The sequence below is a fragment of the Amblyomma mixtum genome, chromosome 2, assembly GCF_055824585.1.
Source record: "Amblyomma mixtum isolate Tamu chromosome 2, ASM5582458v1, whole genome shotgun sequence".
NCBI lineage: Eukaryota > Metazoa > Arthropoda > Arachnida > Ixodida > Ixodidae > Amblyomma > Amblyomma mixtum.
The window spans coordinates 190,682,290-190,688,289 of NC_143013.1; the positions used below are offsets into that span (position 1 = coordinate 190,682,290).

At 45.1% G+C, this 6,000-nt stretch overlaps 1 protein-coding gene across 3 annotated transcripts in view; it reads right to left on the bottom strand.

Moving 5' to 3' along the window:
• LOC149361888 (uncharacterized) overlaps positions 1–5,629 on the bottom strand; it is a 30,535-nt gene extending 24,906 nt beyond the window's left edge. For 2 of the 3 annotated variants that reach the window (XM_089572864.1, XM_089572865.1), the window contains exon 1: positions 5,437–5,621. The gene's annotated coding sequence lies outside the window, so the exon portion shown is untranslated. Of the gene's footprint in view, positions 1–5,436 lie in introns of all 3 variants that reach the window. The other variant, XM_089572866.1, reaches the window with a different exon arrangement.
• Between the last annotated feature and the right edge of the window lie 371 nt (positions 5,630–6,000).

Here is a 6,000-nt window from a genome sequence, read left to right on the forward strand (position 1 = left end):
AGGCATGAACGCTTCCCTCAGCTCCTAGCATCAGGTTGCTCACACGGCTGAATGGCCGTGCCATTCGCAGTTGAGTTTCTAGTATAGGTGACACTTAGCCGTTCGTTTTATGCATATCTCTAGGAGCAGCGCAGGTAACAAGACAACGAAGAGGGGCACGCTCACGGGCCGCTGTGCAAGTGTGTCATTTTTCGTTCTGTCTGGTTGCCTACAGATGTGCATTATCAACTAGCCCGCCACATCCCTCTTTTCCGCTTTATGCTTGTCGCATTTCTATGCCTACTCGTTTTGCGGGCTTTATATGAAGATGCCTGACACCTAAGAAGAGTGGCCACAAGAAACATTGTTTGGGAACAAAATCAGTGAATCGCCGCATCACTGCATTTAAAGAAATTTGGTAAAACTAAGTGAAATGCTACAGCTGGCACTTGACGTTGAGCATTTTGTTGCGCCACGGCTACTGCTTTCAGCCGTGACTGCATGTTGTCGAGGCCTAATTAGCACATTTTAAAGCATGAAGCTAGATAGAACCTCCGGAAAGAAAAAATAACTAACTGCAGTCAATGGAAATGAGTTGAGCGGTTCTGTGGGTGTGTAAATCGGAAAGGAAATTAGCTCGTTATTAAAGATTTCTTCTGCAACTGGGCCGTTCTTTCGCACTTAAAAAAAGTCACTTTTCGTCTGCTTGAAGTGATTTAGCCCAGCTTCTTGTTTACGTTGGAAAAAAATTTTAGGCTCCTTTTCACATTCTACTGCATAAACCATTTTCGTGTTGCTATCGCCGTCATTCCGATACTATCTGCGCAGTCAGGACCCTATGACCGAAGAATTCATGCGTTCGGGCCGTCATTTTTCGCCACCATTCCGAAACTACCCACGTTCTTATCTATCATGCTCCTCAGATCGTCACCTTCCAGAAACTGCCGTCGCGGCTAAACCACTGTACCCGCCCCCACTTCAAAACTGCTGACATGGGCAAGCTCCTCTTGACGCAATCAACCCGAAACTACTGGCGCGCTCAACGGTCGGCGCGTTCCCCCTGCAGCGGAAAGGAGCATAGTGACCCCTTTCCGGCGTTGGTTCATTTTACTACCACGAGCGGCCGGCAGACAGTACTACTTGCTGACTTCTTCGCAGCTAAAAAAGCGTAGCTTTTTTCAGCAACCCTGGCATTTTGGATTAGCTGAAACCGTCGCGTGGAGTATACTGCGACAGGGCGGAAAAGGCGAATAATTTGATGAAAGTTTCAATATCTAAACGCTTTACTTCAGAAATCTCGCTCTTGATAGGGGAGAAAAATGTACGTCTTATTCAAGCGGTGGCCCCTAAAGAATTTCGAGACAATTTTTTTCACTAATGAAGATTGCGCTTAGAGCCTTTATGAATGTTTTAGGCCAGTGAGAAAGCACACACTAATGTGGCACTGGATGCGAAAGGTGTGTCACACATGAAATTTGAAGCCATGACAGTTAGACACACCATTCTGCCCTGGCATGGTTCTTCCGCCAGGGCTGCCCGAATTCGATTAAACAGCCGCTCTGCTTAAGCGCGTCGCTGTTCTCATGTTCGGGCTCAATGCCGCGGCTTTCAGCACGCGTACAAATTATGCTGCTACCACAGCGTACCCTCCAGTCGCTCTTTGAATTCATATCTATGAAACAAGCTTTGTAAAATTGTTTCTTCCACGTCCGTTCTTCCTTGCTTTCTTCCGGATTTGGCATGTGCTCTGGCGTTCACTATGACGTTTAACGCCTCAGTAGTGAACCATCTGAAATTTCTGCATTATAGCAATTTTGCAAGCTTTAAAACAGAGCCCCTAGCATGCAAAAGCATTCGTCAACATTATCGTCACTAAAAGCACAATTTCCCAGCACTGCTTCATGAGCAGAGTCTTTGCTATATCTTTTTTTAATGAAAAAAGAAAAAGTGCATTTATTTAGCATAAAACATAACATACAAACACACAGTTTAAGTTGAGCGCGAGAGTACATCTCGTCGCTCATTCAATGGCACGGTATACAAAGCAGGCATGGATGAGCTACAGCATTTGATAAATAATTTTCACTTGCCAAATTTTAGGGATAGAATGAGTTCGCAGATTCAATCGGCGTTACACGCAATCTCCCATGTTTCAAAAAGCTGTTACTATGTCACTATGAACATTGCAATCTACCCGGCAGCAAAGTTAATCAGCCGTATATTGGAAAAGTATTGGCAAACGAGGATCGAACTAAGGACCAGAGTGAAAGAATTCATTTTCGATATTGGGCCGACAACCTGTGTTGCTTGGGTATGTACTACATTCGCCTTCCCCTTCCAAGTGCTGCTGTACGCGGCCAAATCCTTCTTCTTCTCTTCCTATGATTGTTCGCAATTTTTGAAACTCTGAAATCCGCTTTGTTTTTAACATCTCGTTTTTGAAGTAGTAATAACAAGACCATATACCCTTTATGCAACCCTGCAAAGGATTTTTAAGGGTTCAGAAGCAACGATGATGATGTTAACAATTTTAATCGGGTTCACATTGGTCATGTGTTTCTTTTTCAACGCAATAGCTTAGAGCTCCGGTTCGGGCCCGCTGTGGGCGGGACTGGAAAATCCTGATTGGGTGATAGGGCAGTGGATGTATAAAAGCAGTTTCTAGGAAATTGAAAATGGTGGTCAAGCGGAATCGAGCCCTTGTCTTTTGGTTGGGAAACAGCACGCTACCTCTACATCACAGAGAAACTTTAAATCGGATAAATGTAGGCCTTGTACGGACGGCTGACAGCTTGCAGAAACACTTTATTAACTAGGGTCATTATTTAGTGTGACCAGTTAAAAGGGACGATGATGTGTACAGAAGCAGTATGGCTACACTTGTGCCTATATCTGCAAAAGGTTGCGCCATAGTACAGACAAGCGACCGTAGGTACCCTTCAACTCTTTTGTGGCATACACCTAAGGTTAACATAAGTGCGCCGCCGCGGTGGCTCTGTGGCTATGGTGCTCGGCTGCTGGCCCGAAAGACGCGGGTTCGATCCCGGCCGCGGCGGCTGAATTTCTTTGGAGGAGAAATTCGAGGCCCATGTACTGTGCGATGTCAGTGCACGTTAAAGAACCCCAGGTGGTCGAAATTTCCGGAGCCCTCCACTACGGCGTCTCTCATAGCCTTAGTCGCTTTGGGACGTTAAACCCCATAAACCAAACCTTAACATAAGTGCCCGAAAGTGTTTCTATTGTACGCTATGGCTTGTACTGTTTGTGCTCATTTTCATCTGCTCTTCCTGTTTATTTTCACCTTGTCTTTCATACGAGGAAGGTTTAAAACTCACTGTTATACTTGTTATGTTTTTTAGAGCGAATATTTTCACTGCGACGTGGATTCCAAGCGAAAACCAGGTAGCAGACACAGACTTTCGCCACTTTAGAACAGCTGCCAAAAACGCTCGTTGCGTTTCTACACTGTTGACTTGAAATGCGTATGGTTTCCTGGAACAAATTAAAGTACTAAATATGACGTTTTCAGCGCCGTCACTTAGCGTTCAGACCTCACCGCTATATCCATGTTTATGCAGGGACAAACCTCTCAGGGCCTTTTTAAATGGACGTCAGAGTTGCCCTCCTTGGATGATTTCCTAACGAGCTTTTCTTTATGTATTTCTAACCTGTATCCGCGAAGTATTCTGCGAATTTGAAGTTTATTCAGCACCATATAATGATGCTAGGCGCTAGTGAGCTTGAACCTGAAATACTTCTAAGTTTATTTTTGTTTCGATTTATAGAGCCAGCCACTGATCCACTTGCTGCTGCAAAGAAACCCGTACGAGGATCGCGAAAATAACAGCGCCGTATTCTACCGTAGAACTGAAACCAGGTTTAACTACCAGGATATATCGAACATGTATAATTCACATTGTTGGCTGTATCGAATGCACAGTTTTTTGTCTTGAAAATCCTGTGTAACAGAAAGTGCAGGAAAGTAGTGCCGTATATTGAACTCCAATTTTGCGGCTACTTCGATATATCGAACTGTGCGCCGCGCCCTTGCAAGTGGCAGTTCTCCTAATGGCGCTCTTTGATCATTTTTCGCGCACGAGACAGGTCGGCTGCGCTTTCTTGTGCTCCTGCTGACAGCGCTGGCACAGTGAAACCGCATTAAGAGGTGTGCGTGGGGAATTCTTGAGTGTAGCCTTCGGTCTTCTTTGCTCATTTTCCTCGTCACATCGCTGTCATGACGTCAAGGCAACCTAACTGAAGCCTAGCGGTGTACTCTCGCGTGGTCTGTTTCGCTGCCGAAGGCTTTGCTTAAATATCTGTAACTTATTATGACCGAGCGACTCGTCTATTTGAGGTGTACTGGTAAGAGCGCTAGACATGTATGACAAGCAGTGGCTGCAGTTCCTGTGCACTGTACACTGCGGCTTTAGTGCGGAGCAGGTCAGTCCTAGCAATGAGCCCTGCGCTGCTAGCATGCTGGTGGGCGGCAAATCGCTGCAACAAGTTCTTCCCCAGCGCGGGCGCAATGTACTCTTACATGTTACAAATAAGCTGACTTACTGTCATTTTTTTGTATATAGAGTTATCGGTATATCCAACCATTTGGCTGTCTTCTTTGAATTCCATATAGCCGGGTTCAACTGTAATCTGCGGCGTACGACAGGATAAACGATTTTAAAACAGTAAAAAAACAAAGACTAAAAAAGAAAAGCGAGATCGATCGGAGATACGCTTATTTCGCAAAAGAAAATTTTCAAATGTGTTTTACGCTACATAGGCTCCAGAATCTAAAATCGAAATCTCTGTGCAACGTGCACTACGTGAAGGCTTGATAGCGAGGTAAAAATGGATGTTCACGGTTAATATGTTTGAGGTATTTATCTAGCTATTTACACACCGTACTTGTGCAAAAGTGATACTTACTAATCCTCGGCTGCGCATCCATGCGTTAAAATTCCGTTGCCATGCACCAAAATGTCATCAGGTCCTTAAAGGCTGCCGGAGCTTTCGTAACGTGCGCTCGCAGCTGTTGTTCACTTGACTCAAGTACACGTGGCCACATTTGAGGATGACATAAGCGACTAATACGACATTTTGTGTTGGTCGGTATAACACGGCTTCAAAACCATACCGCAACACTATGGAAGGACTTGGAAAGATAGTGGTAACACGAGCGCTGCGCTGTTATTTTAATAACAATGCTGGAATTAACAGAGAGAGCGCACAAACTACTGTTCCGAAATGTGGAGTAACATTCTGCCTTGATCTCGTCGCTTGTGGACCGCAGCATTAAGATAACCAATTCTACATCCTTTTTTGTTTAGTCTTCGTGTTTTCGTAGTAGGCATTTTCTTTGGCGGTAGGCAGACGTGTGAATGCTTTCGGAAAAAAACAAGCTTTCATTGACCGCCGGACCTGCACACAAACTTAAATATGACAGGAGGAAGACACACTCACCCTTCCGTTCACGGCGTCGCGCAGATGTTTCTGCACTCAATGGTTGTCCCTAGCGCAGCTGTGCCTTACAGAAAAACACAGACGCGCCCTGACTCGCGCAGCGGCGAAGGGATATTTCCGACTTGCAAAACACCGTCAAACCTTGCGTGTTGCGCGACGCCGCCAATGAGTGAGCTGGCAGCGCATCCGCTAAGCGACGCTGCAGGCATGCCTTCTCTGCTTTGGCCGTCTGTGCGACGGCGTGTTGCTTGTTGGGCGCAGCGGCTGCCTCAAGTTGCGCGAGATGGCCGTGTCCAACATACTCGGATAAAATTTTTCTAACTTCGAAAATTGTAACGCACTGTTATGTTAATATTGAAGGTATACAATAGTCCGTTCTTTTTATATATAGTACAATCTTTCTTTAAAAGTGTTTCCATCGATTGCATCGAACGGTAAAGTGTGCCATAAAAAACACATGGGGAGCGCTTTTGACGGTTGCAAAAACGTAAATAGGAAAAACAAATACAAGACTGCCATCAAGTGATTCGCGAATATATTCATTCTTAAACTGAAATCTTCCAT